Source organism: Bicyclus anynana, chromosome 17 (assembly GCF_947172395.1).
Source record: "Bicyclus anynana chromosome 17, ilBicAnyn1.1, whole genome shotgun sequence".
Classification (NCBI taxonomy): Eukaryota; Metazoa; Arthropoda; class Insecta; order Lepidoptera; family Nymphalidae; genus Bicyclus; species Bicyclus anynana.
Window position 1 is genome coordinate 1302260 of NC_069099.1, and position 23088 is coordinate 1325347.

A 23088-nucleotide genomic window follows, 5' to 3' on the forward strand; every position below is an offset into this window, starting at 1 on the left:
ACACTAGCAGTGTCGCTAAACACATTGAAGAAGATGATGAGAAATACTAAAAAGATAAGTAATTGAAATATTACACAATAGAAACGATATTATAATAAAAATATGTGAGAGTGACTTCCTGCATAATCAATTTGTAAACCAAGTACATAATTCTGCATTCTTGAAAGTCGGTTAACGATCCACGACCGCGAATAGCCGTGCTTTCAGAGGAATGTTTGCATCCCTCAGTCGCTCAAGTCACACAACTTGTCAAACTGTAAGCTCTTAAAGCCCGAAATGTGACACGTCATGTTGTCCCCGCAACCTCTACACGGTCGTACAGACAATAGCCAACAAAGGCGAACGGACGTAAATGGGAAAAGCTGAAGAAAATTGTAACAGTAAGAAAAACTATGTAAATTAACATGTAAGTACCTATCTACTAACACGTAATCTTGTAGTGCTACAAAAATAATACATATAACAACAAAGAAACCTACTACGACTACTGCTAAGTTTTTTTTTTTTTTTTAAAAAAGAATATTTGCCATATCTTTTATAATATGACCAATATTCCCATTGCCCTCCAACTAGTCGGGAAAGACTGTGCTAGGAGTAGGTACGACAATAGACCAACGAGGCGAGGATCGAACCACCAACCTTCGGTGATGAGTCCGACCGCTCTTACCGTTGAGCTATTAAGGCTATAAAATACTGCCAAGTTTGTAAATAAGAATAAAATATTATAAAAGACTACTTACAAGGTAAAGAAAAAAGTACGTTACCTTTACACTTCCGAAGTTTATCGACTTTAACTTAAATAATCGTTGTCGATTGCCGGTATAAGCCTACACAGTGCACAAGTGAAGGTCGTGCCCCGCTCAGTCCAAGTTCGGCATCGCCAGTAGTTCTATGACAAAGACAGCGCAAATACAACAGCTCGACTTGCAATCCAAATTGGTCTTCTTACATAAAAACATTGTGAACCTACCACAAGAAATTAAATAGGAACTAGTTACTAGTAAATAATTGATTTGTTCTGTAGTTGCAATGACGAGCTGCGTGGAGTTTGTGTATCGTTATATTCATTTAAAACATGTACACTTCACTGAAGATATGGCAAAGGAAGGTAAACACCACATATACGCGACTACAAGAAGGAACAACAACCAAACTAGAAAATAACTGCATACAAACCAAAGCTTTTTACTGATAACCACACTTTGTCTGTGTACAATTTTTGACGTGACAACGTCTTATAATTCGATGGAGCCGGCTGCACACTCGAAAAAAGATGACGTCATGCGTCGTTCCCTCGCCAACTTTTTTTACAAGAAATAAAGTATATTCTGGTCTATGAAGATTATTAAAGTATTATATATATAAAAACGAACATTTTCTTTTGAAAAATGCAACCATTCCATCGGTATTTTCTTATGACGTTCTCACGTTCAACTATCGTCAGTAAGCCGACTTTACAAACAAACGATTTTTTTTCATATACTCCTTAAACAGGTATATATTATACTTAATATTAGTTTATCTTTTTTCTTAATATTAGATTATATTAAGAAAAAAGATATAGAGAATATACTTAATATTAGAACTTTCGCAGATTATTGAATTCACCACAACAACAATAAAATCTTGTAATTTGGTTATTGTATCATTTTTTTTAAACTACGACAAATCAAATCTAGATTTTCACTATTCGAATTGTACTGTTTTCTACATAAATCAATTTAAATATTGTGTCTATCGGTTTATTTATTCGCCTATGTATCGATTCGTAGATTTAATATAATATCTTTGTTTGATCTGTTTGTTTGTTCGATAAGAAATGACGCCGTAGCTGTATTCAAATATCATTGAATATAACAACATTGCTTGTTATTCTATTACGCCCGCGCACGCCGCCGGTCTGTGGGAACTTCTGTCGTTAAGATATTCACAAACAACGCTCTCTGGGAAGAAATATTTATTTTTGTAGTATAAATTTAGATGGCTTTAACCATCTAAATTCATCAAATGACGGGGCAACAGGAAAATTCTATCATATTTTAGAATTTAAACTATCGTGAAAGTTATTCATATTAATTGATTATGAAACACGGCTAAAACTCACGTGATATTAGGTCGGAGTATGAGAATATTAGGTCAGTTTGGATCGTGCCGCGATGCAAGAACCAGCTCATGACTAAGGGCCCCGTATGGGTTCGAAACTAGTCGGTCATACTCCGACCTAATATCACGTGAGTTTTAGCCGTGTTTCATAATCAATTAATTCCATCATACATGATTTTTGCATAAATGTAACCTTTTACGCAATACGCAGCGCACACACGGGAGCGTCTCAAAAGAAGTTTTCCAGTTGTTGCCACATTTTCAGTGATAGCCGTCATCAATAATTGGATTATTGAACACATAACAATTTTATTTCATTTGAAACCGTAGTTCCTAAAATTTGCAAGTTTCACTGAACAAATAAACAAACAAACTCTTCAGCTTTATTATATAAATACTATAGGTAAGATGTAAAATGTAAGCGAGTGTGCAGATGCCCTTATTTCCGGCACACTCCGCATTTCTAGCTTTGAACCGGTTAATTTAAGTTCGCAGCCTCTTCGGAATTGGTTCGGAGTTTACTGACTCAGTGAGTTAAACGAGTGACAACTGAAATGCGAGAACATTCCACTCTATTAATATGCAGTGAAGCCTCAACGGCTGTTCCGGTGGACTGAACTTCGAAAGGTCCGGGTTATTTGTTTATTTCATTATATTGTCCTAATTACAACATAGTAATACTATGTCCGCTGTCAGCGGGCGATGGAGCGAGCTATGCTTGGAGTTTCTCTGCGTGATCGAATCAGGAATGAGGAGATCCGCAGATGAACCAAAGTCACTGACATAGCTCAGCGAGGCAAGTGGCAATCGGCTATCGGCTGATAAGTTAAAGCAAGGTAATACTGTGTCTGCAAAATTCCATTTACCATTGTTGATGAAGAGGAAGATGAAAGTGTTACACCCCCGTGCCTCGGAGAGCACATTACCCGTTAATCTGATCGTGGTCATTGTCATCCTAAGCCCGCCAACTCATATTGGTACTGCCTGGTGGGTATAACTTACATGTCCCCTATCCTATATTATAGTGTACCGTAAAAAATCGGCTGATATTGATGAAACTACCTCTCTGGCGCAGTGGTTCTCAACAGTGATATCCCGGATTCGATTTCAGCTCGGAGCAGTTTAGGATTTTATAGTTTCTAAATTAGATTAGGCTTGGTCTGGTGGTAGGCCTCGGTCGTGATACTATCCTACCAACATAGACATACCGCCCAGCAATTTAACGTTCCGGTACGATGCCGTGTAGAAACCGTCTGGGTAGAATAAATTATACAACTTGTACTTGTCATATCTTACAAGTAAGCCGGCTTCCACCTTGGACTGCACTTAGCATTAGGTGAGATCGAAGTCCAAAGCAAACGTGTCTTGAATGAAAAGAAATAAGTAGTCAATTCGGACTCGCACAAAAAGGATTCCGTACCATTATCTATATAAACGGCAAAAATATCACGTTTGTTGTATAGGAGCCCCCTTAAATATTTCTTTAATTCAGATTTTTAGTACTTACGAGTATTGTCATAGCGGCAACAGAAATACATAATGTGTGATAATTTCAACTGTCCAAGTATCACGGCTCATGAGATATAGCGTCCTGACAGACGGACGGACGGACATACGACAGTGGAGTGTACGTAGCAGGGTTCCGTTACACCCATTGGGTACGGAACGCTAAGAAATAATGTACAATGTAGTCGTCAGCCATTGCGTACCGCGGCGTGTGACAGTCGGCGCTCTATTAAACTCACATTAAGCTGCTTCACCTCCGTTGTAGCGTCGCTGTTGTGTCGACGTATTCAATAACTGGACGGTATCTACTCCCTTATCATACTACCCTCAATTATGAATTTAACGAAATAACATAACAATAACAATGAATGTGTAGTTGCTTAGTGTATAAGTTATAAATAATATTTAATCAAATATTATATTCTCAACAAAATGGAAGGCAACTACGCAGGCCATTGCAGACCAGTGGATGTGATTTGTGTCCTTTGTTTCGGAGAGCGTATGTTTTAACCCGGCCCGGGGCATGCACTTAAATTTTCAGTAATTATGTGCATTTTAAGAAATTAATTATAAATATCAAAGGCCCATTTTGGGACATGTCCTTTCCAAACTCACAATTGTTACTGTAGCATATCAAAATGTATATTTTTTCATACTAAGTCTATTAAGGACCACCAGTCTACCTTTTCATCATAAATCATATTTATTACAAAGTGATCTGTCTGATAAACTGTGCGACCGGCGCGTTCAAAGTGTGCCTCCACCATAATTGAAGTTCAAATGAACTGTCAGATAAAGCGTCGGCGCGTAATGGAACAAGAGAACATCACAAAATATTCGGCTAACAAATTGGCCAATAAAAGAAAAAGTAGAAGCGTGACTGCGCGCGCTGGCGGATTGTTTTTTAAAGTATTTCGTCCATTCTGTGGGGGGGGGGGGGGGGGCGCTTTGAGAAAGTGAGAGATGTCTTTATCACTGCCTTGAGTGTATCTTTTTGCCAAGATTAGTTTTGTAGATGAATTTAGGTATTGTGCAACTATATTATGAGCGAAATGTTTAACATCATCATTGTTATCAATAAAGACATCTTGCAGCAGGACACAATACCTCTCTCTCCCCATTTCTTCTCTCGCCCCATTCAAGACCACCACCAACTTGGCGGATTTAGAATGACCATGTTAAACTTTGTAACGATGACCGCGCGCCTTACGAGGCACGAGGGTGTAACACCTCTAGCTTGGCTGATACAAGTACTAAGAATTTGAAAGAAGAAAGAAAAAACGTTTATTCAAAAATTGTGGCACACACCACAATGCCTAAGCACTATTGCAGCGTCCGATGACTCAACCACCTGACCAAGGCAAGGCCAAAACTCAAATAGCAGGAGCATCAAACACAACACAGTCATGTTTGACAAATCCTTGAAATAGTTACCAGCTCATCATTTGACTACAAGAACCAAGAAAACACCGGAGCATACAGCGCAGATTTTCAGCTGTTACCCTGATCCCTTTTGGATTACACCCTCTGAAAAATCTCGGAAACCGGAATGAAAGCCATTGTATTAAGGCTAGTCTTACATGAAACTTCAACTCAATACGAGGTAAGAAGGTCACAGTTCAAAATTTCGCCACCTGGAACCTTCCCAATATCAAGAATAATTTAAAAAGTAAATTAGTGGAAATAATAAAGGCCACGGCGCGGACAGCCGCGCCAATAAGCGGCGGATGATATTGAATTATCCGTCGCAACGCAATTACGCGGACGTGCCGCCGCGCGTAAATAAAAGCCTCGATTTATTAACGCGAGAGCCTCCGCGTCCGCGCGCTATGGTAACCTACTTACAGAGGAGACGCACGATGTGTATTTTTATGTTCTTTTTAATTGCCCTGTTTTACTGTAATATAAAATAGCACATAAAGCGTAATCCCGGATAAAACATAAAAAATAGAGCTTACAATTGGAAGACTGATGGTTTGAATCATAGAACCGTTTCTTAGAAACCTGCTATCATAGTTGTCTATTGTCTACCTTATGGTACCATGAGCTGATGAATTTCAGCCGTCCAAGTGTTAAGCTAATCTTTTTAATATTTTCTTCGACATGATATGGGATATCATGATCCCAGCAGCCAGGCATTTCACGAATCGTCGAAACACCCCGGTAAATATCAAACTTTACGGGTCTGTAGCGAAGGGTTGTACCGTACTTACAATAACACAGCAGAGCACGGGCCGACTAACTCACAGACTTCATAAAATGATGAGTGTCTGGTTATTGCAGGCTCTCGTCCTAATACGTTTCTTATCCTCTTGTCCTGTAATGCCCATGTGCACCACAATACACAGCGGCTGTTCGCGACAATTATGAGCCGAGTGTGTTGAAGGGAGTGAATGGGCCTCTAAGCGAGCACGTCCCGACATGCTCCCAGTGTCCTGTACTGGAATGAATACACGGATTACGTCGACAAATGTCTCTTACAAGTACGACTATAATGTAATCTTTTATGGCCTTAGTATTTTTTGAGTCACATTGAAATTTTGACGACATTCAAAAACTCTTAAAAGGACTATCTGTGGCTTTTAAAGTTTTATATTGGGTTTTGTCTGCGATTGTGACTTTAGTTATGTGTTATTTTAGAAGTGATATTACATATCAAGTGATTGAATGACAGAATATAGATAACTACTAGACTATAGTGCATCAGTGTTCGAACACCTTATTCATTATTTATGATAGTTCGTAATCAACTCGGCTCGCTGGATGCTGGCGGCTCGAGACCGTTGTGCTTGGAGGTCCATGCCAGAAGCTTGTATCCAGCAGTGGACGTCTATCGGCTGATAAGGTAGGGTAAGCTAACGTTTCTTTACACTGGTCTGTTACAAAGCCCGGTCAGACATCGCTGCGAGCTGTCACTAGTGCTCAGAGCTACATTAATCCGACCCTGCGCAAACTTATTAAGACTGTGAATACTTGCGAGGCATTAATCGCAAACTAGATTACCCTTCTCGGCCCTTCCACTTGCCGGTAATGGCGGCGCTCGGCCGACACGCGTCTGTACGACCTTGTCCTGTGACTGACAACACCCTAGTTCGGACAGGAAGGGTCACTTGCTTTTAGGGCTTCGATTTTGGGTCGGAAAGATTCTAGGTTTGATAGAAATGAGTAGGCTGTGAAATTATTAAATTAAATTAAAAAAATATTAAATATTTCGCAAGTTATTACTGATTTTATTAGACGTCATGCCAGTCTTGCCTAACAGTGTCTAAGTGGTTGATTTTGACGGCCTCCGTGGCGCAGTGGTATGCGCGGTGGATTTACAAAACGGAGGTCCTGGGTTCGATCCCCGGCTGGGCAGATTGAGATTTTCTTAATTGGTCCAGGTCTGGCTGGTGGGAGGCTTCGGCCGTGGCTAGTTACCACCCTACCGGCAAAGACGTACCGCCAAGCGATTTAGCGTTCCGGTACGATGCCGTGTAGAAACCGAAAGGGGTGTGGATTTTCATCCTCCTCCTTACGAGTTAGCCCGCTTCCATCTAAGACTACATCATCGCTTACCATCAGGTGAGATTGTAGTCAAGGGCTAACTTGTAAAACAATAAAATAAAAAAAAAAAAAAAAAATAAAAAAATCCTCGCATCCATTCTCTTCGGCGCATTGGTCTCAACTATAGTGCAGGTTGATGGATTTAGGCTATTATCACAGAAAACATATAGGTTTTTCTATAATTTAGTTTTATTACATATATATACTTGTAATAAAATTGTAGCAGCACAAATTCTGTATGGACATAGATAATATTTTGAAAATTTAAGTTGGAGGGCAATCTATAATCGAATTGAAGCCAAAAATATAATTTTTTGTCTGTCTGTCCGTATTTTTGACCGAGCATCACGCTGAAACTACTGAATTAATTCAAATAAAACTTGGTATAAAACGAAGTTTATAAAAAAAAAATCAGAAGAGGGTGAAACAGGGGTTGAAAGTTTGTATGGAAAGTCCTTCATTTTTCAAGTTTCATTTGTATAAATTGATATGTGTACTACCAAAAAAATACTAAAATAATGTCATTCAAAATATTTCAAAATTCTACCCCTAAATGATAAAAATGGAGTTAAAGTTTTTTTTAATAATAATTATTATTCCTTCATGTTTTGAGTTAGTTATAGTTTTGTATAATGACTATTGGACTATATCATACATGCGAGAACATAAATAGGAGGGGGAGAAATAGGAATTAAAAAAACATTTTGTCGGAGATACAAGGTAACTTGTGATAAAAAATAAGTTTTGTGTGTTTTCGTAAATTGCTGGCTATTTCGCCATGCTGTCGTACGCGTAGATAAGCTAGTAATCGATCGCAAAGTTGGAATTGCAAATATTTGCGAGGGAATATTTATTGGGTCCCCTGCGGGCGGCAGCGATCGGCCGATCTCGTCAATTGCGCGACCTGCGATATCCTGCCGCGGTGCAGCCGGAACTCGGGAGAAAATTCAATTTCAATGTCACGACGGTGCAGATGTAAAAACGCTGGGAGCGGGCGATCGTTGGGCGGCGCGCGCAGGCGGCGCGGGCGGGCGGGGCGGGCGGGTGCGCGCGCGGGGGCGCGGGGCTCAGTGTCCCGGGGCGGCCGCGCAGGGAGCACGCGCCGCACGGAGCAGCTGCATGCATAGCGCGAAAAGCGCGGGCGCTACGCCGCGCGCCCTCCGCCGCCCGCCGCCCGCCGGCCGCGTGAGTGCCGACGATGCCTGTGTGTGACTTGGTTCCTTCGCTTGTGATTGCGTAAGACAGTGCTTGAGGTTCCTCTGGTGATCTGTGTGTGTGCTGCGAGTGACCGCGGCCCGACTGCGGACTCCGGCCGCTGACGTGAGCCCGCGAGTGCGCTGGCCTGACAGCACGGAGGTACGTCTCGGCTCCGGAGTTTTAGCGGTCGTCTAAAATGTTGTTAAACTACCCCCGCAAACACCTCATTCAACTACCTCCGCATCAGTTAAACAATCGTTCAGGTACCAAAAAATCTAGGTATTTCTAGATTATTTTGATACGGAAAAGTTTGTTTTTATAGGATTTAAACTTAACGAACTTAATTATATTACTGCCTTATCTACGTACGATATAATGTTTACTTATTATCTTATATCTATAGTCTTACATAGTCAATATGACTGGAAATCCATGTTAATTATTATATTGTTTACCGAATAAAAAAAAATAGTTTTGACTCGTAATAGGTAATTATGTGTTAGTTGATTGTCACTAACTTTGATTGATGAATCACTCCATTTATCCGTCACACTCACAATCTACCTATACATAATATTCTATTGTTATTATAATACATAACTTCATATCTTTTACTATTATTTAAAATTTAATAATTTAAGTAATTTATGACTAAAGTACATATTTTTAGTGTTATCGTTACCGAATAATAAGAATGAACATTCTTTTCACAACACTCAGATAACTTTATACTTTAAAACAGTGAATGAACCTGAAGAATTTTAAGCTACCGTCGGATTATAAAAGTTCAGCTTTTAGTGCTTAGGTCGGTAGGTATATAGGATTAAATTATTACATAAACAGCAATTTTATTTCACGGTAATTGTTTGTTTTTAGGTATTTAATTTATTACTTACATAATAATTTTTCACACTTTATTAAAATCTAGCGTTTTTATGAGTAATAAGTTAAAAGAGTTGTATACGTATATATACATTGATAAAGTACATAATTGACTTTTATAAGTACTTACTTAAATTAGAAAAAACATAATTAAGATTATATTCTACTAATGAAAGTTTATTTGATTAAAATCTCGCTCTATGCGTTGTTGTAACACCCATGAGCAAAGTGTGCAAGTGACAGGTATCGTCAGTGTGTGTGTCCGGCCGCCTGGCGAACTGGCGAGGCTGCATTAGCTCGGTCCTCATCTCAAGTAGTGCCGCGAAGCCTCCGACGCGTAAAACTTTATAGCCTTCAGCCGAAGCTCGCGCTCTGATTACGGCTTGAATAAAACATTAAATCGCAGGAAACATACTCTATTTGATTAACGCAGTTATCTTTGCTAATAAAACCGTCGGGTACCGACGCGAGCATCAACACTTTACAACAGATCATAAATGTTTTCTTCTAACGGAAGTTGTGCCACCTTTACTCTGGTTGTATCCTTCTTATCTTATCAGGCTACATGACTTATCAAAATCGATTGAATAATAATACACCTATTGTATATATGCGTATAGATATAATCAACGTAAGTATTATTATCAAGTTTTCAATCAATAATAATATTTACAAGAAACAAAGAACAAATAAGTAAAGACTCGTGTATAAATGAGTAAACCAATGAATTCAAATTATAAAACCACTATTCGTTAGGGTTCCTGTAAGCAATACCTAGTACTTCGCTAGTTACAACAATATCGCCAAGTGATATGAGTAAACTTAATTCAATGAAACAGATAATTACAGCTCACTGGTGTACACGCTTAACTGCTTAAACAAAATTATTATAATTGATATTATAATGATGTGTGCTTGTGTTACCATGTAATTGATCTAACACTGTCGTACAAACAATAGTAAAATCATAACTATCTATAACTAAACTGTAACTAAGTATCTACTCTATTTGATCAATAGAAACTTAAAGTTCTTGAACTTCGTCATTAAGTACTAAAGTGGAATTTGGGAAAATAGAGCTTCTAAGATTGGACGTGATTAGGAGCCTAAAGTCTGACTCCAATCATCATTTTTATTTGACAATACTGTAAAAGTATTTATTTACAAATCAATGGTTGAATTTGAGAGTAATTTATACTCAATGGCATACAGTTTCTAATAATATGCATTTCGAAATTTTTTATTCTAAGCTTTATTTATTAGTCCTTTTTTAAAATTTTTAACAATGTTGATATAAAACTATAGTTAAATTTGATATCATGTCACTGACTCACACGCAAGTGGTTAATGGTGACTTTCTAAATAAAGCCACCATTAACCATAATTTATTGTAAGCTTTAACTCACCTTATTGAATAAGGCTATAGAACAATTTTAATTTACCTCTTTAACTTCCATCAAAGAGTGATAAATTACATAAACCGCTAATATTGGATCGTTCGCCGTAACAACTATTAACTAGCAAACAATCTATACAGGTAATTGCCTTCAATTTGTGCGCTTTCAATCAATCTATGTACCTCGGACCATATTATACGCGTATCAAACCAGCAAATAATCCGTCAGTATCACCGGTTACTGGTAATTCAATGCAATATATGTATTGAATATGTCCGAATGGTTTTCCGTCGTGTATCTCTGATACAATCTGTCACACTTTAATTACAATTATTTGAACAACAATTTACACAATAATTTAACATTAATTATGACATTAATAACATGCTAACAATTGAATCATTAGCTGTTTGTCGAATGTCGATTGTTTAGTTAAATGAACTTTTAACAACTTTAAAACAGATTTTCTCAATTGATACCTTATCATAGCCGAGTTTTTCGAAATTTATTCTTACAAAATCTAAGAAACCATGAACTAGATCAAAGGCAGTCTAATACAGTTAAATTAAGCATAAAAAAGCTTTCTTTTGACATGTTAGACGACTGAATAACCGATTGGGGTATGTAAATAACATTAAGTACTTGATTTTTAATTTTTTATTATTTATGGACAATTTTTTATAACTGTAACTCTTAAAATGAAGAACTTTCCATACAAACTAAATTTTAACCCCTGTTTCATCCCTTTCTGATTAATTTTTGCAACAAAAAGTATCCTATAACCTTCTCCTTACTATGGTTTCAAATCGTGCCAAGAGTCATTTGAATTCATTCAGTAGTTTCAGTGTGATGCCCAGCCAACAAAAACACAGACAGACAGACAGACATGTACAAGAAATCGAAAACAAATATTTTTAGCTTCAGTATCGATTGTATAATGCCCTCCAATAAAAATTTTCAAAATGTCTTCAATGTACAGAACCTGTTACAGTTTTATTATAAGTAAGTATAAAAGTATAGATTCTCATATACTTAATTGTTTTCTATTCTCCACAGTGCCCTTACATACATTGAATACCTACTCGTATACTTAACAAAACCTACGAATATCGTGATGAACTCACAATTCATCTTAGTCTACTTATAGTTTCTAACACAATCGTACAGTACAGTAGTTGGTATGAACACAGCATCTTGTGGCTGATCTCTGCTGAATACTTCACACTTTCTTATAACTCCAACTTATAATGGCTACGAAAGTTTCCTTGTTCGTGCTCTCCTTGCAAAAATACTTGTTTTTCTTTTTGCTTCACTAACTTAATTGATTTATTACTTACTGCTTAATGTCTTGTTCGATCGGGGTTACTATTTATTAGTTCTGATATCCAATCTAATCAAAATCTTTTATTTTTGTTCAACTGACTGAAATTAAGATCACTTTGAGTTTTACTATTAATATTAAATAATATTAATAATTTATATTTCATAATCAGTAGCCCGCAGTAGTAGTAGTAGATTTAAAATCTCTACTTTCGATCAAAATGAGAAACCCATTTTTGTATTATTTTAGTTGTATATAATATGTTTTAAGCTAAGGTAGAAACAAGAATCCATTTTTCCAGTAATTACGGTACTTAATCAACTTGAGCAAGCAGACAAAGCAAGAAAATAGTCTATGTGTTCGTTATCATACTCTCAAGTATGTTCGCGGCTTTAACCAATTGCTAGAGTCAGAATAAGCTTGATGTTTTATCTAACGACTAAGGAAACCTATCCCTGTCCGCGGATAAGAAGCCGGTTCATCCGAAAAGTTTAGTATCCTATCCCCAGCTATGAAGTTATTGCAATTTTATGAGGAATACCGACGAAACCAAGCGTCAATTTTACCCAGAGACCAAATCATCCTCAGCAGAGCTGACAAAGTTTCCCAATATTTACCACTCTGAAACCGTAGAAAAAGATATGTTGGATCTGGTTGACCCTGTCGTATGGTTTAGTAGGTTTATTACAGAAAATAGCAAATAAAAAAAAACATTCACAATAACTGCCGCAAAGTAACGCCTACTTCTATTCATATTAGTGACAATATCCGTGACGCGAGTGTCGATACAAGTGCTCTACCCTCATACCAGTGTAGCGCGTCGAGTGTAGTCCCTCAACAGCTCGGCACTCGTGTTATTAGCCGGTTAATGCCGATATCAAAGTTGAAACGACGACCCTTGTGAGGAGTCGCCTTATTGAATCTCGAGCGCTGTGGGCGGCCAGCAGGCGGCGGCGCTGCCGAATGGGATTAGCCCTTGTGAGGACCCGCGATAAACTAATATGCGGTACAGCGGGCCCAATGAGCCTCTTCACCGTTACACTACACGACGATATGCCAGCCATACTAAAACGTTATATCACAAACAACTACGTGCTGGCTATCTGTACGTGTTGACTGTGTCCTGCTTTTTAGAATTGGGGTTCTGATCTATTTTCATAGTTTTATAAGTTTTGTTGACAATTCATAGTTTTGTTTTTTCTGTTGCAGTCTAAAAGTTAAACTCGTTTTTAAGTTTTAGCTCAGCCATCTAAGTCATTTATAATTCTACTAAGTACATAATCATCATTATCAACCCATATTCGGCACACTGCTGAGCTTGAGTCTCCTCTAAGAATGAGAGGGGTTAGGCCAATAGTCCACTACGCTGACCCAATGCGGATTGGCAGATTTCACAGTAGAGAATTAAAAAAATCTCTGGTATGCAGGTTTCCTCACGATGTATTTCATTCACCGTTTGAGACACGTGATATTTAATTTCTTAAAATGCACACAACTGAAAAGTTGGAGGTGCATGCCCCGGATCGGATTCGAATCCACACCCTCTAGAATCGAAGGCAGAGGTCATATCCACTGGGCTATCACGGCTCTAAGTTCATAATAGTAATGTTTAATTCCGATTGAATTTTCATTTTTGTCGTTAAAATAGTAGAATATGTCCTGCAATACTCTACCACTTTAACGTGCTACAAAAATGAAAATTTACTTACAAACTAACTAGCGAGTATCAATTAAGTATTCTTCTCTAATATTATAAATGCGAAAGTTTTTACGCGATAAAAAGTTTACTAGTTTGAAGTGAATTTACGAGTTGAAGATATACCTAATCAGATTAGCTAACAATAGAAAATTACTAAACGAATAAATACGGATCAAGAACTACGATTTCATCAGGAGCCTAATGTCCAGCTGTGATATCTATCAGCATATCACAATGATGACTAAACATTTGGGCTGAATGTTGCTGCAAGTTGTTTTGCGAATATTACTTACAAGACAAGATAAATGTAGCCTTTCGCATCGTACGTTCCTCATAACTATTTGGCTTGGCCATCAGACGGCAAGCGATTCGCAACAAAAACTCCCGAGTGCGGCTCGGGATGTTTTGCATAAAACGGGTTCGCAGTAACCGGCGGGCGGGCGGGCGGGCGGCGGCTTTGGCCCGATATTTGCCCAAACATTTCGCATTCAGCGCGGCGAGCGCGTGATTTAGAAGGAGCTAAAGTATCGGCTTTTTGAAGTGGAGATTGAAATAAAACTATTTCTTGCGGATTTTGCGTTTTTATCGCGACGTTGAGGGCACTTCAAAGTTAGTGCGCCGCAGGAATCTCAAACGAATCGCTCCGAGTCGCGCCCCGGTGTTGGTATTCAAACGGCGGATGTGAAGGGCGATTTTGTGTAGATGTGCAGTAATTTTTTTTGATAATTACATTTTGTTACTTACTCCAAAGAGATTTTAAACTTTAAAATGTGTTCTACTAGGTCGTCTCTCCATCTACATACTTAATGGTCTACCTTTTCTTCTATCTCCTTCTACCTTGGGCACTAAGCGCTAATTAGCTCACCTGTTGTCCCTCCCTCGCATTATATTTATTTTTCATGGCCATGGTTATTGCGTCTTTTGTTTGAAGTTTCCTTTTGATTTCTTCTTTAGTGTATTACGAATATTCAATATTTGAGTGTTACTTACTTGTAGCATAATTTCAGTACTAAATTAAACAGCAGAATTTTATGATTTCTTTCACTCTATGCATCGACACATGAAAATTCTAAGACTTGACTGAAATTTCACACCCTAAACATGCCCACTGTAAAAAGTATCAAACATACAATATAGGTACCCACTAAGTAAGTAAGTTTTTAATACTTATTAAAAACTATATCACCACTTATTGAAATTGATGTAAAATATACGCTAACTATACATATTGTTTTATCGCCGATAATGTCAGATAATCTAAACATAAATTTTGTCACTCTCTTACTTATGAAAAAGACAAAAGTTACGCATAAACTATCGGAAACTCAGAAGAAGGTGGTGAAACCTGCCTTTAAAAGGGCTAGTATTGTCTCTTAGTTTATTAGTAACAGATAAAAAACATCTATTTGCGTTCAATTGAACATATAATAATCTGTTCAGGTGAAAATATGTGATGCCTGGCGTAAATCCTATAATCTCGTACATGAACTACCAGTAAATGTTTTTTCTTACACTGTACCCGTAACATATGAAGCAGTTCACTACACACCGACGCGACGACGATCGCTCCCCGGGGACGCGATAGGCGCGAGCTGGACCCGCCGCCCGCCCCCGCCCCTGAACTAGTGACTGATAATGCCACTTATTGATAAAGACAACATTGTGTAGTAGTGGCTGTATATTCTTATTGAGATAACTGACCATCCCTAGATTACTAAACTTGAAAAATAAATAATATGTCATTGCATTTATAGACATATTATCATTTTATAACTGCAACTAAACGAGCCTGTCTAGGACTAAGCCCTTATTCGGACGAGAGTTTTTTTTTAAAAGACGTTAAAAAGCGTTAAAATATAGTATAAAGTTATATGAAGGTCTATTTCCAACGCTCAAAATTGAAAGCTTTTCTTCTTTTGGCCGTTCGAGACCGTTGTCCAGCAGTGGACGTCTATCGGCTAACGAGGTACGGAAGCCTGAATTTTTGTAGCCAATGGAAGTACTCGTATTTAAAATAAAAATAATAATTAATTGTAGCATGGTTTACTCATGTGGTAATGAACATTACCAAACAATCTATAGAAATGAATAGCTTTGTGATTGTGGTTTGAGGTTTAATGAGTGGAGTACGAAATGGGAGTAAAAAAAAAATATTAAACACACTTGTAGCCTTTCACAATATTATATTGTGTCTAATGAAAATACGACGTACAAACTCAAACTCGATTTCATTAAACTCCACGCACGTTAAAGGGAAAATAAGAAATACGGAACCAATGGAGTTGTAACGTCTGTATTTTGCAAAGATGTCCGGATTCTTTAGATCTTTTTATAGATTCCATTTGACTAAAGATACAAGCTCTGTGAATTATAACTTATTTAGACAAGCATACACATCGATGGGATACGTGATAGCTCAGTGGATATGACCTCTGCCTCCGATTCCGGAGGGTGTGGGTTCGAATCTGGTCCGGGGCATGCACCTCCAACTTTTCAGTTGTGTGCATTTTAAGAAATTAAATATCACGTGTCTCAAACGGTGAAGGAAAACATCGTGAGGAAACCTGCATACCAAGCGTGTGTGAAGTCTGCCAATCCGCATTGGGCTAGCGTGGTGGACTATTGGCCTAACCCCTCTCATTCTGAGAGGAGACTCGAGCTCAGCAGTGAGCCGAATATGGGTTGATAATGATGACACATCGACCAAGACTCAGGTAGCTATGTATGTAATGTGATGTGTTGTATCAATACCAAATATCTAAGTCAAAAGCTATTAATTTTAAACATTTTCATAATATCGTCTTACTGTAGGAGTTTTCCACTAAAACAGTCTCATTACGTTAAGTCGTTGATGCTGGTCACTATAATAATTATAACCTAATAGTTCTGATAGTTCAGGCTCAATCATTACCCTATCAGTTGAATTCATTTATTTTCAGATTGTGTAGTTACAACAGAGGGTAGGTTACTATAATTATTGAAATTCGTATACATAATACATTCCTAAGGACGCCAAACCGAATTAAATCTTCGTGGTGCATTTCTCTTAAACTGAATTTCTCTAATAAACAAAGATAATAATAATTGGTCTTAATAGACCAGGCCGTCTATTAAGACCAATACAAATAGGTTGATAATGATGATATTCACAAATTTCCTTAGTAAGGTTGTAGCGTAGAGCCTCCCCCCACTCCCCGGGGAGCCGGTAAGCTTTCAGCGACTCCGCTGTGCGCTACTTTCCTTCGTCGTAGAGCCTTACTGTTGTGTTTAGGCTATGTCTTGTTGTTATCACTCTCATTTCGCTTTAATATAAGCGGTTGTACGTCAAGAGTGATTAGTTATCTACAAGTGAAGCGCGTAGGCGGTACCTTTCATCATCATTATCAACCCATATTCGGCTCACTGCTGAGCTCGAGTCTCCTCTCAGAATGAGAGAAGTTAGGCTAATAGTCCACCACGCTGGCCCAATGCGGATTGGCAGACTTCACACACGCAGAGAATTAAGAAAATTCTCTGGTATGCAGGTTTCCTTGACGATGTTTTTCCTTCACCGTTTTAGACACGTGCTATTTAATTTCTTAAAATTAACATAACTGGAAAGTTGGAGGTGCATGCCCCGGACCGGATTCGACCCACACCTTCCTTAATCGGAGGCAGAGGTCATATCCACTGGGCTATCACCGCTTACCTTTACGATGCAATTAGTGGATTAAACGTGAACACAACCAAGCGCAAGTGCGTGATAATATACAGTGTAAATAAATAATAGCTGTTATTAGATTATTTTGAATATTATGCGAAATAAAATATACCACCTGAGCGCAGAATTAAGCACCTTTTTGGATTTCAAGTAAAAAATAAATAACTTAAATCGGTTTTGCAATGAAACCACTAGGAATGCCAATCCAAGCGCTCGTTCAGTAAATATCGTTTTTGCGCCATCGCTAAGTGCATGTCACCGTGAGTTGTGGACGCGCCCTCGCAGCATTCCGCTCCGGAGCGCTCTTGTTAAGATGTGATAGTCATTGTGACAGTCATTGTGATAGTCATTGTGACAGTCATTGTGATAGTCATTGTTTGTCGCGAGCTGAGGCGGTGTTTTTGCACAGGACCACGATTGAATTTGTAACGACGTTGGTGGTGACCCGCAATGTGAGAACAACTCTACACGAACGTATTATCATACCTAAATCAATTGAAATTACTATTTCCTTCCATCGAGTCCTGACTCGGTCTAAGAAATATTAAGATTTTCTTTCTTCCAAGAAATTCTCCTCTCGAAGTCAGGGCAGTTCGGTACGTTACACTCCCGTGTTCCGGAGGACACTAGCTGTCAAACCTGGGCGAGCCTAGGCCTGTGTGTTGGCGTTACATACCAATTCATACAAAATTGGTTATATTTTCGCCAACTCATACAAAAGACGGCCAACTCACACAAAACTAACGCGGTGGTTCCAAATCCATCCTATCCTATCCTACTTTCTACTAATATTATAAACGCGAAAGTTTGTATGGACGTTAGTTTGAATGTTTGGTTGTTTGTTACTCTTTAACGCCGCAACTACTGAACCGATTTGGCTGAAGTTTGCAATGGAAATAGATTTTACACGGGATTAACACATGCTGCTTTTAATCCCGGAAAAATCCGTGGTTCTCGAGGAATTTGTGAAAAACTAAATTTCACGCAGGCGACCGCTAGTACAAGAATAATTGTAAACCAATAAACAGCTAGCCTATTTACTAAATTGGTTTTTATTAATAATCTATTAAAATAAACTTCAAACCGACTGAGAAATGTCATCTACCTACTGTATGATATGCACCAATCGTTGTCAGTAGGCATTTGTTACACAGGACTAAGTCTATCAAGTCTGCTAGAAGACAAAGTATTATTTTGTACTCAAACTAGTTGATATGCGAGTGTAGTAAGTGCAGCAGTAAAAAGGCCATTACAACAGCGTAACAGGCAGTTATCATTCCAAGTTCAATGATGCTCGGCAGCAGCGGTTCAACTGCATTCGTGTTCCACAGAACATCCGACCGAGTGGATGTTACACCGGCCGATAGCAGGTTTCCTCACGATGTTTTTCCTTCATCGTTTGAGACACGTGATATTTAATTTCTTAAAAATAAAATGCACACAACTGAAAAGTTAGAGGTGCATGCCCCGTCAATGATGAGAATGTTTCAGGAGAAAAGTTCAACATTGTTTTGTGTTAATTTGCTGAAATATGACGATTTTGTTGCGAATGCTGTAGTTTAAATATTCTGCGTGGACGAAGTCTGCGGCGTCCACTAATAGCTAATAATTAAAATAATATTTATTAAGAATGATGGTTTACCCTGCAATAGTCACAACACAGACTTGCTATAATTTATAATTATTTAGTTAAAACTTTTCTTAACAAAAGCAAATAAACTAAGACGAGTAATTACAAACGGTATTGCTAGCCGAGCCCCAGAGCCCGGGGGGGGGGGGGGGGTCTTGGTCGTGAATTATTCAGACAGCGTTACAAATTTCGTTTCAGTGTCATCGCGAATTCGTCCGCTTAAATACTTGCCAATTCTGTGTTAGTTTGTTAAATTGGGTCACAAAATTAAATTGTCGCAGACTAGCGGAGCGGCGGGGGCGGGGGAGGGGGGTGTCGAGAATAAGCTAACATTTAATAATATACGTTCGGGCGCCGCTCAAATATCGCATTAATTTATTACATGTAAAGCAAATATCTGCTGGATTGTTATATACCGGGACCTGTTTATTTAACGGTTCGTTGCTTGGTTACGTTGATTTTAGCTAAAATAGGCGATATCTACGTAATATGTATGTACCTCTGCTGTATTTAGGTAATAACAGGCTTTTGTAGTTAATGAGCAGCTAATAGATTGGTCACGTGATCAACCTATTAGTTGGTTAGCATGTGATTCGCATACATTTTTCAATTTTCGAAGCGTTAGCGTTAGCGATTGTTGAAAGAATAATGGTCCGTAACAGTTACACGAGAAAATTCACAACTTGATGTTTTACTTTATCTATACGTCCACTACTTACACTTGCTTATACCTATAATATATGATGACCCATTGATTTGAGAAAACCATTCCAAACAGAAGTTATGAGTTTATAATGCGCTATCTGGCACCAGTCGACCAAACGTATACTCCTGGTTATTAAGCCTCGCGTGTTAGTCATTTTACCGGCAACCATCTTTAAAGCAAAACACAATGATGCTGCTTCATTAACAGAAATGACGAGAATTTGAGGATGGTACGGTATATAACATTCTCTGAAGTATGTTTGTATTTGTACTCCTTTCTATCGGGCTTACTGCGTTCGAAATCCACATTTCTTAATATAATTAATCAGCTCAAACGTGAACGTATTATAACCCAACCAAAGACGCCAAACAATTAATTGTTCTCATTTTACGAAAGAACCAGCCTGTGATAGGTCGCGCCGTAGCCGTGCCAAGTTGGCGCTCACCTTAGACTTCATCGCCACTTACCGTCTGGTGAGATCGCAGACAAGCGCTAATTTGTGCGTGGAATAAAGTGAAGCGAATAAGCAATATTCAGTCTTTCTTAATTCTCCTTTCGTTTAATTACAAATATTTTTTGCTAGCGATAATGTTGTTTTCCGAGTTTTTGATTTCGTATGTAAACAGTAAATAAAGTAGCTTTCCGTCAAACAAATTTTAAAATTGGTCTGTCGTCGTTGTGTTTGTATGTTGATATAGGATTAACACGATGTACTAATATATTATTTATTGCACTGATCAAATTATAAATTAAAGACTATAAAATAGAAGGCGTATAAAATAGTTGTTGTGTATGGAGTGAAGCAATGCGTAATGAATGGCAACAACATATGAATGCATGCGCAGTGCACTGAATTCTAAATATGAAACCGAGACATGAAATATGAAAATGTTGATGGCCAGACCTAGAGCGGGTGAACGAAAGAGTTCGCCACAGGTCTATTAGTTTTGGAGCCTATTCGCTACAAACAAACGAACAATCTTTCCTTCTTATACTAATACTACTAATACTAATGGAGTTTAAAATTTAAGTTCGCCACGCTAAAGTTATCTATAATCAGCATATGTGCATCAGTGCCTTCCCAAGTCCGGTCTGACAATGTTTTAATAGCTCAACCTAGGATGCAAACCCAGGCCCTCGTGATCCGCCGACACTACTCGCTTATTACTCTTCAGGAGCGAAGCAGTGAGAAAAGGGCAGAAGATAATATATAAAGTTGACGTATAAAGGTTTATGTAATACGTTACAAAGTTACATGAAAGATGGGGAAGTGCCTCGGAGCTTCTTTGACGTCAAAAATGCGAAGCTCCGAATTAATGATGGCGTGTTTACATGCCGGGCCACGGCTCCGCGCGGGGAACGGTAACGGAAGGTAGTTTATTATTTTGATCCGCGGGCCACGTCCTGACCATATCGGCGGCAAGAAACAAAAATATAATTCAATATGCTTATAAGTATCAAATTGTTCTGTACTTACACATGTGCTCATACCATCGTTTAACTAAATTAATGTAACTCATTGGACAAATTATCGTACCCACCTAGAAAATTCTTTATGAATTGATTAGAGAGGAAAAGGGTAATCATTTTAAAACAACACTTTTCTCAACATTCTTCAAAAGATGTAGAAAGTAGGTAAAATGACATTAACTGACGGAACAATAGGCGAAAGAGCGAAAAGAAACAAAAATCTTTATATGGATATTTTTCACGTACTCAGTTTTGTCTGATTATATATTTTCTAACAGGCTTTTTATGAAAATGATACAAAACTTTTAGGGCTATAGGCAAATAGCTTATTATAATATATTATTAGTAGGTTACCTGGCAAACGTTGATTTGTCTTATTAAATGATTTCTAGTGGTTAAAAATTTTTGGTGTGGACCTTATCACTTATTTGTATGACACAAAATTGTTGGCCGATTCTTAGACCTATCCGATATACACCAAAATTTCATAAAAATTAGTCCAGCCATTTCAGAGGAGATTGGTAACATACACCGCGACACGAAAATTTACGCTGCACGCTGTCAGTCAGGACGTGCACTAAGACGCTCACGCTGCGATGCCGTGGCCCCGCAGTGACGCACAAAAAACGTTTCGTTAGAAACACGTGTAAAAATGAGTGAAAGCAGCCTTCCGCGAGCCCGCGTAATCCGCAGCCGGTGCGGATCATCCGCGAGACGCGAACACGCGCCCAACACAAAGCGGTGTGTGGTGTGCTCGTACGTACCTATGTATTGACGTGTTATACGCCATTTCCTACCTCGATGTGAGGCGGAGGTTGCCAATTACTTCTTTTTCAAGCTTCGAGGTCTGAAACATTTCTGGGATTGCAATTATTACTTTTAAAATAAAAATATATTTGATCCATAGAGTTCATACATTTGGAGCTGAGTGTTGCTGGTGCTGCTTGATGTAAAACTTTATAATTAGCTAGGTTACTAATTGTTAGCTTAAATTTTAGTAGCGTACAAACATAAATCTATATAAATATTATACATATTGTTTGTGATATTGTTAGGGGTAATTTCTGGATCTACTGAACCGTTTTTGAAAATTATTTTATCACTAAAAAGCCTTTTTATCCCCGTATTCTCACGGGAACAGGAACTGCGCGGTTGAAACCGCGGGGCGTCGACTAGTCCCATCACACTTCACACTAATCGACTAGTCTCATCACACTTCACACTAATCACATCACACTCACACTAATATACATATAAATGCGAAAGTTTGTGTGTCAGTGTGTACCTATGTTAGTTCCACATTCGTGCAGAAGCTACTAAAGCGATTTGCTTTAAATTTGGAATAGAAATAGATTTTACTCTGGATTAACATAGAGGATTTTCATCTCGGAAAAATCCATGGTACCTGCAGGATTTGTGAAAAGCTGAATTCCACGCAGACGAAGTCGCGGACGTCCGCTAGTATTATATTCAAGAAGTTTCACAAAAATTGTCAGTCTACTAGAGAAGTTCACGTCAAGTGTTATTGTGTCGTACCTCATACCTATACTCGTCCCTGCACAAGTGCACAAGTGTAGTTTTGATACATCTCCAACTGCACTATCAACTAATTGTAGACTAAAACTACAACTTGAGAAAATTACTTTTTAATAACGCTTATTTGTTTATATTTGAGATATGTAATATATTTCCTAATAAAAACTCTACGATGTGACTTTTTTTCATTTTCATTGTGGGTAACACAAAAAACATTATACTTACGATTGTGCTTTCTATTACTAATGCGAAACGTTTACATATAATCCTAACCCAGGGCTACGAGCCGAACCGATACAATACTATCCGCTCTGCGTATCAAGCGTTAGTCGCACAAAAATCCAATTAAACAGAACGTACCTACATATCTCACGGAACATGTGTGCAATTTTATC

General features: G+C 38.2%; 1 protein-coding gene across 1 annotated transcript in view; it reads left to right on the top strand.

Moving 5' to 3' along the window:
* Positions 1–8238: 8238 nt before the first annotated feature.
* LOC112056121 (lachesin-like) overlaps positions 8239–23088 on the top strand; it is a 93008-nt gene continuing 78158 nt past the window's right edge. Inside the window, exon 1 of the mRNA XM_052886487.1 lies at positions 8239–8511. The gene's annotated coding sequence lies outside the window, so the exon portion shown is untranslated. The remainder of the gene's footprint in view (positions 8512–23088) is intronic.